Here is a 20,678-nt window from a genome sequence, read left to right as displayed (position 1 = left end):
AATGGTTAGAATAATTTGTTCTGGAAAAAAAGAAAGCTGTGAATGAGGAACTTAAAAACTGGTTTTAAGTACCGGTGCTCCTGCTGTAATGGAATAAATGCGAAATTGCATACTAAAAAGATAGCAGGGACTGTAGGAAAATTAAAGACTAGGAAGACCTCTCAAAATCCATACAATTTTATAACTAGTACTCTAACAAAGCCAATTACAATCCTAATAAAAAATAATGATATAGATAAAAAGGCATGTTAAATTCCTAATGCGTAAGGAAACCCTGTGTAAAACATCCATTTTTTTTTTCCAAAATGAGGCTATCATGATGGAAGAGAGTTAAGGAAGCGCTGAGGGCTGGTTATAGAGATGTGAACAACACACACCACGATGGGAAGGGCCCCACAACAAGGAAGAAGTGCTTTCTTCCAGGAAAGAGCACTGGCCACACAGGACCAGGAGAAGGCAGTTGGGGACAGGGGGACTGTGTACCGTCCTGAGCCTCTCCATAGCCTGCCAGGCCCAGCTCTGCCAGCTGATTTTGTGTTGAATGACCTTTTCTTAGGGATACAAAACTTTAATTTACTAGGAAAAAAAATCCTATGTGAAACAGGTGAGTCTGCTATATGACACTGACGTCAGCTCCCTGCTAACCAAATGCACATGAGTGATGCCTGTCAAAGAAACAGTTGTATGAGAACTGACTTGCTCCTATACAGAAGGACCAATAAGCTGTAATTCATCTTTAAAGAGACTCAAAAAGGAAGAACTAATTTTCAATTGTATTGAAACTATAGTCGATCATGTGAAAAAGACATTTTGTCAGAAAAGGTAATTAAATGGATATAGATTCTGGGAATCGTTAAGAGCAGGACAGACGGGCATCTTTCTGGGACGACTCAGTGTATCTGGAGACGACAAGAGAAAGCAGATTTCTTACAGTCCTTCCTGTAACAATTCAGAACGTTGAAATTCCCAGGCATGCAGTTATCTGAGTGACAGCTCGTAACCCGTACAACTGATGTCTTCATAAAATTGATTGAATGCTTTGCTGTCATCATCTGGAGATCTAACAACAACCAGAAAATGATTGAGCAAGCTGGAGGGCTGTGGAGGATATTAGCTGACAAGAGGTAACACTAATAATTGTCACCTATAAAGAAGGAAGCGACGATTTGGTGGGAATGTCAGCCAAAAAAAAAAGATGGACGGCTGCCTCCCAAGAGTCCTGACCAGGTGGTCTTACCTTAGTGAGTGAACAAACGTCCAGGACCTGGCCTGTGCTGGGTGGACTCAGGAAGGCTGTCCCCTGCCAGTCACTATGAACTATGGTCAGTTTATTAATTTACCATGGAGGATGTTCTTTTATAGACAGGAAATCAAACTGCTGCAATCCAGGGCCTCTTCTGCCAGGGAACAAAGTAGATGAGCTACTGGAAGGTTAATGAGTAGGCATCCCCCAAACACAAAGGGAATTAAAACAGAGAAGAGTTTTGAGAGCTGGGTTTTCATGGTCATGGTGAAGCCCCAGCAGGTGTCCAACACCCACAGGAGCAAGTATCCCTGCAGCAAGACCACCACTCTTCTGTGCACGTACCCTTTTCTCCCTAAAAGACAGAATGCCATTTATTAGGCTTCTGCTTACTAAACTGTAACTATATCCCCCTCCCGCCTCTCAAGGATGAACCCCAAGTCACTTTGTTTTGGTTCATAGGAATAATCAGTTTTAGTTTGGGTCTCTTAATTTGCAGAAATAGAAATCCAGTTGAGCTGGCTCAGGCTCAGGATGCATGTGTGGTGATGACAAGAACCTCACCAAGATATAGCAGTATGATCTGAGAGCCCTCCATGCTGGAAGGGGAGCCAGAGCCAGAACCTGGGGGCCCCCAGGAACCAGCAGGGCTCCAGAGCCCAGCACACTCCCCGGGGCTCCCTTGGTGCCTCCTACTCCCTCTGTGCATGTGACCTGCTGGCCCTGCTGACCGCCCGCCCCTCTTCCTCATGGCTTTGGTCTGCTCTGGCCCCAGCATCTGAAAGCATCCTTTAACGTTGTGTCCCCCAGGCTAATGAGCTAGTTATTTGCTTGTTTCTTAGCTCAGAATTATAAGAAAGAGAACTTGACTGGCCCAATTTCTCCTTTCTAGGCCTTCAGTTCAACAGCTGCTGGTCAGCTTAAGAATGTGCTGTCTCTGGATTAGAAACACGTCTCTGTTCCAGGCAGATGTGGCCAGGGAGGAAGAGAGGTCTTGTGTTTCAGAAAGTGGCCACCTGGGCAGCAGAGGGTGTGACAAGGGAGGCTTGTCTTGTATAAACAGGACGGGTAGAGCAGGCGCCGTGATTGACACCCCGCATCCTCTCAGTTCTTTCTCACGGGTCCAACTCTTACAGGGGAACTTGGTCTCCTTTATTTCTAGGTTCTCCAAGCCACACCTTGCCCTCGCTTCTTTGTTTTACCAACAGTAATAGTGACTCATCTTTATAAAGTGCATTATGATATATAGGGGTTTTATTTATTTTTATCTAGTCAAATTCATTGATCTTTTCTTTTATGACTTCCTCCATAGCTTTTGTACTTAGAAAGGGTCATTGCAATAGTAATGATGATGGGTTGTTCATTGCCTGGGATTTGTTTAATGCTTTCCTGAGTTTTCTTATAGTTTTTTTTGTTGTTGTTCTATTTTTCACACTCGACTCATTTGGGATTTATTGTGGAGTGGGGTATAAGCTGAGGCTCTGAGTTGAATCTTTTTCAAAGAACCAATTTCCCCAACACCTATTTCATTTAATGAAATGCCTTAAAAATAAAATTTCTTCTCCTCATAGGAGAGTCATTTCAGATGTTCAGAAGGCAGCCGATGCATTCTAATCTCATCGTAGCAGTAATGTACATTCTTGACACGATAATTTTCATACAAGTATTTCAAAAGTAACTTTACCAGCAGATACTGTTATCTAGATATCAGAATAACCCTGCAGAAAAGTGCCAACTGTTATGTAAACCGGGAAGCTGACGGGTAGGGATGGCAGGCACCCGTCTCTGCAGGTGGGTGGTCCCCGCGGGCTGAGGGCTTTCTCAGCACTCTCTAAAGGGAAGGGGACTGTCTTTATTTTTTCTATAATTGAAAATTTTATTTTAAAAAATTCAATTTTTTATCTACCAAATACATGTTTTTGCTGCCACTGCTTCTCCCAACATTTTTTTTTTAATTGAAGTATAGTCAGCTTACAATGTGTCAATTTCTGGTGTACAGCATATTGCTTCGAGACTGTCTTTAAAGCAGCACAAGTGGGGCTCACCTTGCTCACTTGCCAGGGAAAGACAGGTGGTGCCATGTTTTTCACTTCTAAGGAGGAAAAGTGTATTCCATTGTCTTATACCGATGGAAAAGGGGAATAATGCTAGAGATAATGGTAGAGATAGGCGGAGGGGCTTTGTCAGGGATGCTGAACAAGGAAGAGCTGAAAATAGCAGAGGGTTTGCTGTGTCCCCTGTCGACCACCTTGAAATCACTGATGAGTCCCTGGATGAAAACTGCCGATCGCTTTCAAAAACAGAACACGCAAGAGTGGGGAATCTCCCCTCCCTCAAGTGGCCGTTCTGCTCAGAGCGGAGATGGCCGTGGTTTGGTGTGGGCTTCATGTAATAACATGACCCCGAGGATCAGCCCCACTCTTTAATGCACAGTCTGCACCACAGCTTACTTAAGCCTAAAATATGCACGCGCGGCTCCACAGCAGATGTGCTAGTTCAAGCCCAGGCCTTCAGAGGAGGCTGTGAAACACCACACAGAGGCATACGTGCAGCCACCAGGCCCCTGTGCTCCCCTTCCAGCAGGTAGATGTCTGCTGTTAGGCAACATTTAAAAAGCAGAGAAAGTGCCGAGCACACCTGGGCTGCACCACTAATCAGGCATCTCTTGAACAAAAGCGCAGCCCAGGCAGTTTGTGTGGAGAAAACAGTAAGAGCAGGAGCCTGGGTGGCTGCTTGAGCAAAGCTGAAGGGGGGCCCAGGGGTAGGGCAGCCAGAGGGAGGGCCCTGGGGACTCCACCACGTCTGGCATCAGTGTCTGCTTAGAGCTGGTGCTGCCCCAAAAGGACTGGGAGTAAACAGAGATGCTCTGGACCAGCCAAACTCTGTGCGTCTAAGCGCAGACTGTAGGTCACTAAGAGTCAAAGAGGTGAAGTCCCCACCACAGTAACAATAGCTAACTTTGATAGAAGCACTATTTATTATCCTCTTATTATAGATAAAGAAGCTGAGGTCTAGGAAGGCTAATAAACATGCCCCCAAAACATACAGCTAGTAAGGGGGAGAGCCACACCCGGAACCTGGTTTCTATTGGGCTCCAAGCTCAGTGCCCTTAGATGCCAGGGAAATTCACAAACCAGCTAAGAAGGAGGCGTTAGGCCCTGGTTGTTTGCTGTAGGAAGGTCACATGTCCTCTCTAAGTTCAAGTTGATGATAAGCCTGAAAAGCAGCCAGGGAAGGAAGCCTTTCCCCATCGTTACTCCCAGGAAAATAATAAAGGAAGGAGGCAGAGAGGTTGGCGGGTATTGGAGAAGGGCTAAGTCAGTTAAGGGAGGGCCAGCCTGCCTTCCTAGGGTCTCTCTAGAGTTTAAAGAGTTATGGATTCTTTTGAGGATTATTTCTGTTTCTTTTTAATTGCACAAGTGGTTCGTGGGTGCAGGTTGCTGCAGAATGTTCAAATGCTACAGTGATACACATATCAAAATGTAAGAGCTCCCCCTTGATTTCCTCTCCCCTGGAACCAACCATGTCCCCTCCGCAGAGGAGTAACCACTTCCAACAATTTGGTACATGTCCTTCCATCCCCTTCTGTGCATTTGTATGTATAAAGATGATAGATAGATAGTCAGACAGCAGACATGTACAAATACCTTGTTCTGTTGCATAAATAGGACCCTAATGTACATGTTCTTCTGCACCTTGCTTTTCTCCCTTAACAGTGAGTAAGGGTCTACTGCTCACCATTTTTGACGGGGCTGTTTTTAAGTATAAGTAAACCATGATCTATTTAACTACTCCCTTGTAACAGACATTTCATTTTTTCTCCAGTTTTTCCCTATCACAACGAATGCATTTTTGTGCACAAATATGAGCATATCTGAGATAGATGCCTGGAAACAGAACTGGGGAGAACAGCAGTGGATATGTATTTTCAGTTTTCATAAGGACTTCCCAGTTGCTTTCCAAAAGGGTTTCATTGGTTTATATTCCCATCAGTGTGTGACAGTACCCATTCCTCTGCATCCTTGTTTCTACGTGATAATATCAGTCATTTTTGGTTTTGCCAGTTGGAGAGCAAAGAAGTGGCATTTCATTATTGTCTTAATTTGCATTTCTCTGACAGCTGGTAGAAGTGAGTGCTTTTTCATGTGTCTCAGATCCTTTGACCATTGGTTGTTTGAATTGCTCTTTTTGATTTGTAGGAGCTCTTTGCATCTTCTGGATAGTGGGCCTTTCTCTATGGAAAATGAGGCAGATGTTTTCTTCCAGCCTGTCACTTGTTATAACTTTCTCTTAAGATTTTTGGAACAGTTGCTTCTCTCTAATTTTTAAAAATTGCCTTGGAGAAGACTGATTTGTCTGCTCTTCTTTTGTTGAAGTTGTCCACAGTTGGGAATTATCAACCCTGTCTCACCATAAGTAACACTGCCCCAAAGAAGATGTCCAAGATAAAACCTTGGTCTTTGGTACAGATCTCACTGAAACATATATGGGTCAGAACCAGACATGATGACGGCAGGTTATTTGGTCTTTGGCCACTAACCTCTACATGTCTCCTGCCTGTGTACAGATGGTTGAACCTCTTACCAGACCACAAGTCTGGTGATTTTATTGCTGAAAACGTAAGCTTTATAAAGAGGTAAAAACTGATTTTATTAACTTAATCTTTTTTGAAGACATCTTTAATGATGCCTGAATATTTTAAAAACTTAATTGTGTTTTGCAAAACAACTTATTAACACATGTTGAGATGGTGCTAAAATCTAGAAAACCTGCTAATAAATAATTGGAATGTCGCAGTACCTAGCAATTCATTAGCAAGTACTAGGGTCCTTGGGTACTCCCTTTGGTTGGAAGACAAAACCAAATAATTAAGGAATGACTACAGAAGTGGGTAACGTGCCAAGTAAACTTAATAGACAAGGGACAACAAAGACATAACATTTATTATTTGCCTGCACCCCGTAATCCACAGCAAGGCCAAATCTGTGTTTGAAGGTTGTGAAACAATGTATTCCTGCAAAAGTATCTTGTAAAAAGGAAAAACTAAGTCATGGAGAGGCATCATGAAAGGTTTAGTTTCACATCACCCTCAGTGAGATACCTGGAACAAAACCTTTATTAGCTCCCGTTACAGAGGTGATGTCACATGTAAAAGGTGGTCTGATAACCTGGAAGGCCAGCTACCATATCCACAGGGGGCAGAGCTGAACTGGGAAAACCTCTGGCCCAACAGCCACTAAGGTGTGATGGGGACTCTCTAGTCAGCCCTCAATGGGACAATAATGACAATTCTTCTCTGCTGTTGTTACTGGGAGCAGAGAATGAACTGCAGAGGGAGGAGGTCAGAGTCAGGGTTGACTCAAGCTGCTGCCAAAGTCAAAAAGTTGTTCATCTGCTAAAGTAGAATCCAAGGACACTGATTCCAAAAGAGAGAAGTGCATTGAATAGAAGGGTCTGGTGGTGAGGGAAACAGCAAATTTGGCAGTAGTCTCCCAGTGGGAAGTTGGCCACCTTTAAATTGGAATTCCAGGTAATAAGTAGTAAAGATTGCATTCTAAAGATTAATATCCTCAAGCCACAGCTCCAGTCAACCTCTCTCCTCCCACTCGGAAACCTCTATGGCCTATGCATCGCCAAACAGAAGTGTTCATGCCCCTTTTGCCTTTCCAAATTCTACCTCCTTGTTGATATAATTATACTAAATTCATATACTTACATGAGGGATTGGGTTGCTTGTCTTACCAAAAAAAGAGATAAAAATCATATTATGTACATTTCTCTGCATCCTACTTTTCACTGCATCCTAAATTTCATATGTATATGAACATATGTATTTCATATATATGTAAAATTCCTCCAGATCAAATGATGTGACTGTATTTCATTCCTTTTAATGGCTGCGTAATATTTTATAAAGCAGTTACATTACAGCATTTTCCTGTCATTTTCCAGTTGACAAATATTCACTTTATTCCATTTTTCTGCCGTGTAAAATGTGCTGTGATAAATACTCATGCACGTATATCCTTATATACTGCTGCTTTTACTTCAATGAAACTTTTCCCGTAAAGGACCAGATAGAAAATATTTTAGGCTTTCTGGGCTTCATATGGTCTCTGTTGCATATTCTTCTTCTTCTTCTTCTTCTTCTTTTACAACTCTATAAAAATGTAAAAACCATTCTTAGCTCACAGTCCAAAGCCATACAAAAACAGACCGCAGGACAGATTGGCTTGCCAGCCCCAGTTTGCCAATCCTTGGAATAGAGTCTTAGGAGTAGGATTTCTTCCTAAGAGTATTATAATTTTTGCTGCTTTAGTGATGGAATATTGTTCCATTTCCTGGGATAGAAAAAAAATCTATTTAAAAAAACATATTTTTCTTGTACCCTGTCATCTTACCAAATTCTCTTTTCAATTTTAGTGGGCTTTTTCTTGCTGTAGTTTCTTGCATTTTCTAGAAATGAAATCATATTTATCACAAAAGAAACATCTTTTTCTGGTATTTACACTTGTATTTTATTTTCTTGTCTTATTGCATTCATTAGAGCCTCTGAATCACTATTAGCTAATCACAGTAACAGCTTCTGTCTTGTTCCCAAGTTTAAAGAAAATGGCTTAAGATTACATCATTTAGAATGATAAAAGACATCACATGAATATGATAAATATTGCCATAGATCACTCACGTCCAGGCTGTTAGAATTTCTGTAATGTGAATTTGATGTGAGGCAAATCCACAGTGGTCTAGACACAAGACCAGAAAGGCAGATAAGGGAGAGATTCAGTGTTTGAGAATTGGGCTGATTGGTGGGTCTGAGGATCAAGTAGGCACAGATATCTGAGGTTTGATAAGAAATTAAATACAGCATATTAAATGCAGCAAAAAGTCAGCTAATGAGCAGGGTGAAGGAGGAAGATGAGTCTGCCCATATGATGGGAAAGGAAAATACTATGGATGCAATTTGTAAGCCCTAACTGGACAGGTGGCCAGTGAAAGGGTATATTCTTGTAATTAAAAACAAAATAGTGTGAGTTTCCAGTTCTGGACAAGGTAACCACACTCCACCCTGTCCACCCTACTGAACTATACCTATAAACTATAAACCTCAGACAGAATGCATGGAGCAGCTATCTGAGAACTCCAAAAAGTAAGTGGTCACAAGGAAGGGAAGGAGAAGGAGGAAAGGTGACCAGAATTCAAGGTGCCATCAAACTGGCATCTCTAGAAAATCTTCTGGTAGCAGCCACAGCCAAACAGAAGCCTAAAACTCTGATGGAGGTGACACCTGCCTTCTGCCCATAGGAACCATGGTACCAAACACATGGGAAGACTTCCCGTTGCTCTTTTTCTCTGACCTCCCACTACTTGGTCCCAGATGCAGACACAGTCTTGGGAGTTGCCTGGCAGCGTGGAGGGGACCAGGAGCCAGGCCTCATAGCGACATATTGCTGCCTTTCCACCACACCCAGAGAAAGCTGGTCTCCAGGAAGAAGAGCTAATGAGCTTCTGATGTCAGAGCTTCATTTCCAAGGTGTCACCCCGAAGAGTAGGAAAGAGAGTAGGAAAGAGAGTAGCTCACCTCAACATGCGGATTGTGAGCCCATCTGGGAAATCTGCTTTCCATTAAAATATGGGCAGTAGAAAACTAGGGGCTGTTAGACCAGAAAATAATCCTGGCCCCCCTAATACTAGCCAAGCCTGTAAGAAATCCATCAGTGGACCGGCTGGAATATTTGGTTTCCTCTGCCTCTCTCCTTGCTGGCGTGGCTACCAGAGGGTTAGCTCTGCTTGTCAGAGGCTATGTTACTTGTAGACAGTAGTGGTCTTTTTCAGACAAGGAGGATGAGGAACAGGAAGTAAAGTCTACAGTAGGTGCTGTCAGAGCCCCACCACACCCCGGGTGCACACCGTGTGTGAGCAGGAGCACCACCTCATCTGCTAGCACCTTCCAGCCTGCCCGAGGGCCTTCCCTGACCACCCAAGAGAGGCACGTGGGGCGCGCTAGTGCTAGGGAACCAACACCCCCTGCCAAGAGGCCTCAGCCCTTGACTGTTAGAAGTTAGTGTGTACACATCCACCCCCCTCGCCCCCAGAGGGACAACTCGGCAGTCTGCGTCCTGCATTGTCCCCCAGAGGCCCCTGGTGGGATTGAGCTGCACTTGCCCACAGGGGGAACTGGCTTGCTCTTGCCTCTTTTACTGGCTACTTTCTCTCTCTGTCTCACCTTCCCACTTTCTTATCAGTTTGTCCAGGGATTAGTTCCCAACTAAGCTACTTGTACTAGGGTCTGCTTCTGGAAGATACCACACTAAGGCAGGAGCCATCATAACTCAAATGGTGAAGGGAAGGCAGGGAAACTGGCAGTGGGATTATGCAGGCTGGATCTGAGAGAATTAAAGTGAGTGGAAAAACCGTAGGAAGGCCTTGGGCCCCTTCGACAGCTTCCTAGAAGTCACTGTCAATCTTGGTAACGTCACAGTTAGGAATCAGGGGTGCTCTGCCTGCCATCCAGATACTTAGTTGTTCCTTTCCTGCATACATGCAGGATCGCAGCTCACCCGTCATTCATCCATTGTACTGGCACAGTCGGTGAGTTCCTAAGATCCAGGTAAAAACCACCAGTCCCACTAAACACCCCCTCATTGCTAAAATAACAACCACAGAGGATCGTTGACACGAGTCTGCTGACACGTAGTCCATGGAAAACAGATTTCTGTGATTCTGCGGTACAGAAAGTCATTACCTCAAGCACGTTGTCTCCAGCACACAACATCCTAAGGCCCAGAGGAAAGTTCTCAGCAGAAACTGCATGTCACACATAGTCACTCTTCCCCCATACCCTTGACTATGGAGAGTAAAGATAATATTCATCACCACAAAGAAGGAGTCAGGTCTGTTTCCAGCGACAGGTCAGCATCACAGTCCTTTCACATGAATCTGAATGGATTCAGAAGCTTCTCCCCACATCCCCACTCCCCCTCCCTGCCACACACCCACTCAACCCCTCAAAGCCAGAGCTGCTTCAGGTTGAGGCCTTTCAGGACGAAGTACAATCCTCAGATTCCTCTCCTAATTCCTTGGCCGCTTCTTGGGTCTCCTGATGCTGACCAAATCTAGATCAGGTGTGTTTGTTTTGGACCCCATGAGGCCAGGCCAGCGTGGCCAGCATAGTGCTGTCTGCAAAATATTAGCTTTTGATACTTTTAAGGAGGGTGAAAAAGAACAAACTCAACCAAATTTCATTTCTTCAGCAGTTTGTGAGCTCAGATCAGCATCAGTTAGGAATCTGATCAGCCAGGCTGTGTTGGGGAAAAAGCCACCCTTTTCCAGTTTGCACGGCCTCTCGCCTGCCCTGATAAACCACGGTCCTCTTCCTGGAGGAGAGGCAGCATTAGAGGAGACTTCTCCCCAGGAGTCTCACAGATCCCTGGCTCAGCAGCCTGGGACAGCCAAACAGCACCACGCTTCCTTTTCATTTCCAAATTATGATGGCCGGAGTCCCTGCTGGCTTTACTGCTGGAAATCCATCCACTGGTCTCAAAGCAAACCCCTAGTCTGTTCCCAAGAGGCTCTCTAAGGACGGGCCTCCTGAACGCTGGAGCACATGCCTGGGGTTCCTCCCCCGGCCTCCTCTTCCTCTGAACCGCAGGGGCTGCCATTTGCTGGGCCCACTGCCATCTGATGGTGGCATTGCCAGTGGCCACTGCTCCAGCCTCAGGGACCCTGCTCCCCAGTTACTGCATCTGACAAGGCCGGGAAGACTTCTACAGGACTTTACCAAGGGCTTGAGGCTCATGGAAATGCTCCCCGGAGAGCAGCTTTTCTAGAAACTACACCTGGCAGCAGGGCTCTTGGCAGGCCCTGACCCAGTGGCCCTGGGGCCTTGTTCTTAGAGGCCTCCGCATTCCCTTACCCAGGCGCTCCAAGGAGCATCCTGCCTTGAACCCCAGGCCCAGTTGCTGCTTTTCCTGTTCACGCTCTCCAGGCCACTGTCTGGACTCCTAAGCATGACAAATAGTTCATAGCAGTCTGTTTTCCCAAACTGAGCTATTCAGTCTTAAGTGATACAAATGTGTTACTAGTCCAGGTGGGCTGCGCCCAGTGACCAGCTCCTTGTCAGATCTTTCCTCAAAAGCAATGTTTCTCAAGGGGACCCTAACCCTTGGCCTGTTGAGACAGGCAGTTCTTTACTGTGCAGGTCCAGGCCCAGCTCACTGAACACCCGTAGTGTCTTTCTCATCATTGCAGTCACTATTCAGGACCTGGATGAGAGCCTCCGTTAACATGCAAGATGAGGACAAGATTAAATCCCACCGCGGTCTGTCCTCTGCTCCCAAAGAGCTGGAGCCAGTGCTCAGACAAGAACACACGGCTACACCATCTGTATTAGTCGAGGTTCTTCAGAGAAATAGAACCAATAGGAAATGTGTGTGGAGAGAGAGAGAGAGAGACGGAAACCAAGGAGAGATTGGCTTGTTTTAAGGAATTTACTCATGAGACGGTGGAGGCTGGCGCACTCAAATTCTGCAGGACAAGTCTGCAGGCTGGAGACCCAGGGAAGAGTTGATGTTGCAGTTCGAGTCCCAGTGAAGTCTGGAATTCCTTCTTCCCCAGGGAACCTCAGTCTTTTTTTTCTTAAAGCCTTCAACTGATTGGGCAAGGCCCATCCACGCTCAGGAGGAACGGAGTCTGCTGATGTAAATGTTAATCACACCTAAAAGCTGCATCCTGTTGTTTGGCCAAATATCTGGACACCAGATCGTAGCCAAGTTGACCACAAAATTAACCATCACATTGTCCAAGCACAAGCACTACTTTTTAGACCTGGGATAATCTACAAGCAGACTTGGGGTGGGGGGGTGGAATTCTCTAGCTGTACAGGCACATAGTTCTGCTAAAGATACACCCAGTCTTCATTTGTGAACACAGAACACCAAACAGAACACCTGGCTCTTACCCTGAAGCACCGGAATTTGGGTTACTTCATCTGTAGAGCTTCCCCAAGAACGGTGGAGCTTAACCTTACAGGTGGAGACTCAAATGGTCCATCACAGTGATTAGATTATCTCAAACAGAGCTGCGTTTGCCTCGAAGATAATATCCAGACTCTCCCAGAGAAGACAGAAGCCACTTTTAATTCTGAAAATTTTCATCTTCCCCAGTTGAAAGAATGTGAAGGTCTGTTCTCCTCCCACACCTGTTGGGCGTTGAGGCCACTGATTATTAACATACTCCACTAGCTGAAGGGAGAGTGGCTTCTACCGAAATGAGGACTCTCAGCAATGGCTGTGCCCTGAGATATGCACTGTCATGTCTTCTAATATAGAGGGTCCAGTTGTCCATCCATCCCCAGCCATGGGGGGTTTGAATGTCCTGTGATAGGAAAACTCCTAATTAAGGGTTAAGCCCTTTATGAAAAACAAGATTCAGTTTGTGAGTAAACCCATGAAAGGCCCCACAAATATTTTTATATTCATCAAAACAAAACACTAAAGCCAACACTCTAAAGAACATATCATGACACGTAACCCATCTTCAGTCTGTCATCATGGGCTCTGTATATTTTACTTCCACTATACACTGAAAGAAACTTCCATCTCTCTCCTTACAGTTTCAACATGAAGCTTGTAAATTATCTCTATTTTTGTGTGTGATGGCCACCCCGTCTCTGTGTCTGTTTTCCTTCTGTCTGAGAGCTCCCTGCCTTTCTGACGTTATCGCCTGGGAGTTGTTGACTCCCCTGAGATGCACCACCAAACCCGGGTTCCAATCCCCGTCCCTCTCCTCACCCTCCTGATGAATGAGGAAGTGCAGCTCTCAGGCTGTGAGGACTTCCTCCTTCGGCTTCCTTCATCTCTCCCAAAGCTTTGCTGCAAAGGCCTCTGTTCTGGGTTGGTGATCTGCTTTGCCTCCTTTTTCTGGTCCTGACTCCCTGGGTTCCACTTATCTCCCAACTAACCAGCTTATATCCGCTGGGACTTATATCTCTACAGAATTAGGGCCACATCTGCTAGCACTTCATGAAGGCAGAGCTCAAGGTCAGGGAGGGGAGACGACATCCCCCCTGAACCAGCTCATTCCTGAAGAGCATCCTCTGCGAAACGAGCAAGCACGTCTCCACCTCTCTCCTTCCGTCTCCTCTCTGGTAACAGTCAGCCACTGCAGAACCATCAGGAGACAGAGCTCTGGTGCTGTTTTCTGGAGACAAAAATAAAAGGATGAGCAAAAATGAAAGGATGAGTTTTCTAGGCTCTGAAAACAGGGCCATTACCGCCAGCATTTCAAGCAAGCTTATTAAAAAGGCATTTACTTCCACTTACAGAAATCAATCATGTTTGCCTATGTAAAGGACTGTGAAAAACCCCATTACTAGTGAACGTAGTGGTGAACGTGAGGGTAAGTAACCAATCCAAAGGCAGGGGTTTAGTACGTGGGGTCCTGAGCTGGGGCTGTTGAAAGGACATTGACTGTACCCACTGCGGGGTTAAGAACCTTCTGTTCAGTCCTTGGGGCCCGAGGTAACATGTTAACTTAGACCTTAAAGACTGCTTTCAGGAAAGGGAATGGGAAAATGCACATCATATGTGAACATAATCAAGGCCTTGGAAACAGTTGCGGTGGGTTTGCTTTCTTCTGTCCTCTGTTCAGTGTGATTTGTAATTCAAACTCCCCCCACGATAATTCCTCTTACTGTCACCACCACCATGGCTGCCCCACCTTTGTGCACCTGCAGTGTGCTGAGCAGTCGATGTGTATTTTGTCTCATTCTTGCAGCAGCCTTACCACAAGGGTGTTATCACCCTATTTTAGTGAAGAAACTGAAGCTCAAAGGGGTGAAGTGGCCCCAGGTCACAGGTAGCAATTGGCAATCCCAGCTCGCCCGCTCCCAAAGCCGTGTTCTCTCCACTGTTCTAGGATTCCCACTGCCACTTCTCCTGCCATTTCCCATTGTCCTCCTGAGTGAGCCTTCACTGCTGTCTGGTGGTTTCGGAAGGCCAACTGCCCTTCTTTGGCTTCCCCTGTTCCCAGTCTTCCCACCGGCTCCTTCCCTTAAGCTCAGCTCCCGTGGGCTCCCCTGGATGAGTCTCCTGAGTGGCACTAATACCTTCCAGCCCCTGCCCCAAGCCCTGCAGCAGATGACTGCAGAGACAGAGCACAGAAACCCTCACTGATTGGACGGAGGGCCTGGCCCATGCATGAGAAACAGGCAGCATGTACACGAGGCATAGAGAAAAATGACTTTTGAACCTGGAAGCTGAAACCATTTTTGTTGCATTTTGTCTTTTATTTACAAACTCATTGATGCTTTTCCCCTAATCTCCAGCCTCTTTAGATAGAGAACAGTGCCCACAGCAGGAAGCACTAACTGTGTAAGGCAGTTATTTCACAGGCTGGCTGGCCGGCTGACCAGCCGTGAGCCTTAACTCAGGCTTGTTTCTTTCCATCGACTTTTTTAAAGCACTTGCTGATTTAAAATTAAGTGAACAGAACCAAGCTTGATCTTGGAGTGAGAGAGTTTATTATTGGTATCAAAGAGCAGTGCAGAACTTGTTGTTTTCATGTTTTAATCCATCTAAAAACTACATGCATTGCCACATCAAACATCTTAGTGCTTGGGGTTTATTTCATAGCCCATGGGTGAACCCTGCCCTCTACCTCCACGATCAATGAGGGGCCCAGACAAACTAGCCTCCAGTGTGAGTAGCGGACACTGGGACTAGGTGGGATATCCCTGACCCCATCCTGGAGCAGGGAAGCCTTGAATGCACCCAGGCACCTCTGAGAGCGTCCCCATGCTGCCTCTGGGGCTGCAGGGATGGAAGGCAGAGGCCACATTGCACACGCCTCCCCTCCCCACAAACAGCATCCCTGGCAACCAGAGCCATGTCTTCAGATGTAAAGAAGGATTGAGATCTTCAGCTGCTCCTCCAGGGCAGGTCTGGGAGGCTGGTTATATCCCTCCCTTGCTGAGATGAGAACTTACAAGCATCTAAAATAACATCTTTTGAATGGGTGCCAACACAATCATGAACCCTCAGCTCCCTGAGATGTTTAGTATTTAACAATTCATGCTGGTTGCTGAGCTAAAATTTTTCTTTACGCTTACCTACATGCACATTTGTTTGAGCTTCTAACAAATGCATGTATTGACTTAATTCTCTGAATATGTTTATGGCATATTACCACATACTGGAGTGGTGATATCAATAAGCTCCTTAGTCTAATTGAGTGTATCCAGTAGCCAAATGCCTAAGCTCCAGACAGAACGTGCTGATCTTGTATGGTTATTGTGATTGCTTGGGTGACCAGAATGAATATCCCACAGGAAAAGAATCGGGTCTCTCAGACATGATATAATTTGATCATTTTTATAAATGAGAACATTCCCTAAAATGTGATCATCATGTACCGTTCTAGTGATTTTTTTTAAAAAAGGCACATTCTTGAAAGCCCAGGCTGCTGTCCGGTGTTTTCATCCTGAGCTGAAATGCACATCAGTTAAGGGGCCCATCGTCCTCTACAAGAGAGGGCGAAGGTGATGAGGTGCTCTGGAGAAAATCCCCGAGGTGGGAAGCAAGGCGAGTTACAATGTGTGTTTTTTTAAAATAATTGATATGTTTCAGAATGAGCTGCTTTTGCCTCTCTATGTGACTTAGTAATGTTACCAAATATGATGTTCAGCATATTGAATGGAAGCAGAATCTTGAATTCTGGAGAACTGAAATGTCATTTTGGAATGAGAAGACTTAAAAACACTTGCCCATCATTTAGACCATTTCTGGTCTCCCGCTCTGTGCTCCATCAGTGGATTTTTGTCTTTAGGGGACCCAGAGAAGGACCTGTCTTCTTCTGCTCCCAAGGAGGGTAGAAGGCTTCTCAGAGCACCCGCCACCCCAGCTCAGGCCAGTGGAAATCTCGGGTTGCCACTGCTGTTCTGGGCCCCCTCTGACTCTCCATCCTCCACCCTCACCCCTTCTCAGTCAGGTTCCTGAGCAATAACAGAGCTCTGACAAATGAGTGGAGACACTCCTCATCACCCCCAGCCCAGTCGCTGAGACTCAGGTCCATGAATCTTTGCAGCCATCACATGTGTGGCAGGTGTCCAAGCGCAGTGCTCAGCATACTACAGTAACATCCCAGTTCCCTCTCCAGGAAGCATGCTGCAGCAGGTCTTTAGATTTTAATTTCTTTTTATAAATATATACAAATATACTTTGCAGCAACCATAAATCATACGTGCTTATTGATGTATGATTTTGTTTTCATCTTGCATGGCTCTCACCTCCTTACCCAAATCATCCTCCACCCCACTTCCACCCGCAGGTAACCTATCATAACAGCTTTGTAGATACCCATTCACGTCCCCTCCATGCACATATGATCATGTGTATATGCACACGTGTGCGCACACACACACACTCAATTACATACATACACATGTATGGGAGGCTCTTGCCACTGTTTGACCAAACACCAGATCATTTATACCCTTTTTCCCCCATTGTCTTCATTGCTTCCTTTCTTCTCCTGTCCTACTGTGTTGAATAGTTAAAATTTTGGTATTCCCTCTCTGCAACTGTCTCCCCTGCCTTTTTTCTGATTATTGATTTGCTAGACATATTTTTAATCTTCTAGAGTTAAAAAGTAGCTATAACAGTGTCTGTAGTTGTTCCACATCCATCGTCTTCCACCCACATCCAGGGCTGTGGCTTAACTCCCCATTGGACAGCCTCTCACCTGGTCTCCAATGTTAGTATTGCTTAAAGTTTTAGTTTTCACACACACACACACACATATGCAGGGTTCCTGTGGTAGCTAATTAAATATTTTTACATAAATACTCTTTTTTACACTCATCCTTGTTGCTTTTATCTACATATTTCTCTGTGTTGATTTTTCTTCTCAATGGTTATAATGATAGTTTTGACACTCATATCATTCTTATTATATGCCAGGCACTCTTCCAAGCACTTCACATATGTGACCTCATTCAGTCTTCACAACAGGTGCTGTTATTATCCCTGTCTTGCAGATGAGGAAACTGAATCACACTGACATTCATGGCTTACCCAGAGCTGCTCAGCAGATGGCCCAGCTGGTCTGCAAACTAGGGAACCTGGCTCCAAGGTCCAGGCACTCTTGCTTGGCTGCCTCTCTGTAAATCCTTCTGGAGAGAGGGGTCTGTGGGAAGTAAATACTCTTAGTACTCTTAGGATGGAAGATGACTCTTTTGTGTCCTCTATGGATGATAGTTGGACTGTGTATAAAATTCAGGTTGACAGTTATTTCCCTGTCATCATCTCCTGGACCTCCTGTTGTCATGGGGGTGGGGAGCTGCTGTCTTTGTTGCTCCTTAGCAGGTCCCCTGGAAGCTGGTAATAGTGACTCTTTTTCCCTGAAGTTCACTGTGATCTATCTAGGGGTAGATTTATTTCTATTTTTCCTGCTCACTGCTCAGAGTGCACTGTCAACCCACGGGCTCGTGTCTTTCTTCAATTCTGGAAAATCCTAACTGCTAGCTCTTCAAATATTGCTCCTTCACTATTGCCTCCATTCCCTTCTACTAGGACTCTTATCAGACACGTGATGAAGCCTCTCAGTCTCTTCTCTGTGACTCTTAAGTGCTTTTTCCATTTTTATCCCTTTTGCTTTCTGTGCTATGTCTGGAATGGGTTCTTCTATACTCTCTTCCAATTCACTAATTCACCTTTAAAGCATGTTCTGTCTGGAGTTTGGTCCCTTATTCCTTCTATTTTTTTTTTTATTTCAATGACTATTTTTCATTTCAAAATTTCTTTCCTATCCACCTATTCTTATTTCATTGATGCTTGTTTCCTGCATGATTTCTTTTTCCTTTTATTTTTTATGGAGGTACTGGGGATTGAACCCAGGACCTCATGCATGCTAAGCATGCGCTCTACCACTGAGCTATACCCTCCTCCCACCATTCCTTTTAAAGAAAATGTATGCCTTCTCTCTTAATCTCTTTGAGTGTTCTCAACATACTTATTTTTGAAGTCTGTCTTGGGAGTATAGACCAGCACAGTCATGATGGAGAACAGCACCTCAAATTAAATATACAGAACTGCTGAGACCCAACAAAGGAATTTTTCTTGCAGACTTACAAGACTACATGTTCAAGGATGGTTATCACAGCGCTATTTCTGTTAGTGAAGGGGGTTAGCAATCTAATTGTTCCAGCCTCAGGAAAGGGAAGTAAAACTGGGGGGTACACAGCATGGAATGTATGTAGCTGTTCGAAACTGTGAACTGGACACACATATAGCAAAATTGGTAGCTGTCAAAAACACAGTACTGATAAACCGGTAGGAAACAGAATGAGATCTGCAGTACAATGTTACTTTCGTAGCTTAAAAACTGTGCAGAAAACTCATGACACAAATTGTAAGAATGTATACAAAAAAGGATATGCATCAAACTACTTAGAATGTCTGCCTTTTGGAGGAAGAGGAATGGGACATGGGGCATAAGGCACAGGGATAAAAATGCACACACGCTGACACACACACACACACACACACACACACACACACACACATTCACAGTTGGGGCTTTGCCCAGACTCACAGGGGTGGTGTGCAGTGTACTGAGGAGTAAGACTGACTCAACCCTCTGTGTTTCTGCATCAATAAATGTCTTTTTTTGCCTGAAAATAATGAAAAATTATTTTCATCTGTAGCAAATTCCTATCCCAACTATTGATCTTGCTATCTTTTTTTTAGTGTTAGATTTATTTATATGTTTTGGCCTTTTGGTGGGCAGGTCTATTTTTAATCAAATACATTTTATTTCTTTCTCTTTCTCCCTGTCCCTTTGTCTGACAGACCCTCCAGACCCCCAATCCAGAAGCAGCTCTAAGAAGGCCAGTTTGGAGCGACGGCTCCACGGCAGTCTTGGGACGGGGATGTGGCCCATCTGGGCAGAGAGTCGGTGGGCAGCTTGGCTTAGCAAACAGAGAGGCTGAGTTTGCTCCTTTCTTCTGTCTTGGGCTCGCAGTGGCGTGAACCACAGCCCTAGGCGACATCGGGCAGCCCTTGCTTTTCCTCTGTCCCCTTTCACTCACAGGCTGGGTGGCGGGGAGTCTCACCCGAGACCTGCAGCTTCAAACCATGTCCTGCATGGTGCACTTTTAGTCTCCTTCCTGCTTCTGCACCGGAGCTCTGAAGGTTGAAGGCTTAAGCTCCACTTACCATTTTGTAGTTCTGACCCACTTCCGGTCTTCAGAAATATGTCTTGTAACCCAACCAGCAAGGTGGTCTTGATAATCTCTTTTTTTAAATTTTACCCACCATTGCTATGGTGGGAAAGAGTTGGTTCCTGCCTCAATAGATTTTTCACATTATACAAATGAGTTTAGATAAAGCCCGATGAAATACTCATTAGCAAGAAGGAGATGAATATGCCTGATTTTAAGGCTTCAAATGATGTGCATCCTCCTGTTTACTGGAAATTCATCTAGGGATTGCACACTTAATTTATGCTAGGCCCATGCTTTTTACAAACAGCCTTCTAAGCAGCTTAGGGAATCCAGCCTTTGGTAATCACGATCCTCTGTTTAGAGTACAGAGAAATCACATCACAGCCAGAATCCACGCTCCAAATTGAGAATCACGAACTAGAGCTTCCCTTTCAAAGGGGCCCCTCCCCCTCGGGCAGGAAACACTGTGTGTTCTTCCCACACCCAGTCCTGCTACTGAAGTTTATTTTAATTTGCTTGTCCTGGGATACAATAGCAGTGCAGTCAAACAGAGGAAGAGATTTTTCCCTGGGTCCAGAGCCGTTGGTAATTATCTAGGACCCCGGAATCTAGTATAAATAGAACTCCGTCTCCCCACAAGCCCTGCTCCTCCATTCAAGCCATCCCTTCCAGCCCCTGCCCCAAACCAACGTGTACCTTCCTCACCCTCTTGCCCCAACAGTTCTCTTTGACTGGAATGCGTTTCCCAACCCCACCTTAACCCCTCTGCTCTTCTCAGAATGCACTCAGTTCTCAGCCTTAGTGATGATGCCTTTCCTGATGCCACTAACCCACCCTTCCCTCCTCTCAGCTTACCTCTGCCGCTGATTGACGTGTAGCCACTTGCCCTTCAGGACCTGTCACCTTGTGAATACAGCATCCTTTCAGTATGTCTGCAAGTGGCTTGCTGCCTAAAGCTAGTGCCGTGTGTCATAGATGCTGGTGTGTTACCTCTTGATCCACCCAAGAGTATTGAGATATAGTAAAGCTGATATTCTGAGTTATATTATGATTCCCATTTTTCAAATGATAAAATTGAGGCTTAGAGATGTTAAGTAACTTGCCCTTCTAGGAACTAGCAGAGTTGGGATTTGAACTTTATCTACTGACACATTTGTAATTACTTTCTAGTACAACCAAAATGGCCAAGAGGTTTACCTCATCTCAGATCCA

General features: G+C 45.1%; 1 protein-coding gene, 1 long non-coding RNA gene and 1 other non-coding gene across 6 annotated transcripts in view; 1 reads left to right on the top strand and 2 right to left on the bottom strand.

The window, feature by feature from the left end:
* The window catches only part of KIF6 (kinesin family member 6), a 298,810-nt gene that overhangs the window by 232,390 nt on the left and 45,742 nt on the right, over positions 1 to 20,678 (top strand). The gene's annotated exons all lie outside the window — the stretch shown is intronic.
* On the bottom strand, positions 11,715 to 19,395 carry LOC141574136 (uncharacterized). The gene is made up of 2 exons (XR_012500823.1): positions 17,317 to 19,395; positions 11,715 to 13,444 (listed from the first exon to the last, which is right to left on the bottom strand). It is a non-coding gene; the product is annotated as an uncharacterized LOC141574136 (long non-coding RNA).
* Positions 18,114 to 18,186, bottom strand: TRNAA-AGC (transfer RNA alanine (anticodon AGC)). Its single transcript has one exon. It is a non-coding gene; the product is annotated as a tRNA-Ala (tRNA).

This window comes from Camelus bactrianus, chromosome 20, assembly GCF_048773025.1.
Source record: "Camelus bactrianus isolate YW-2024 breed Bactrian camel chromosome 20, ASM4877302v1, whole genome shotgun sequence".
Lineage (NCBI taxonomy): Eukaryota > Metazoa > Chordata > Mammalia > Artiodactyla > Camelidae > Camelus > Camelus bactrianus.
This window is presented reverse-complemented; position numbering and strand designations above follow the sequence as displayed.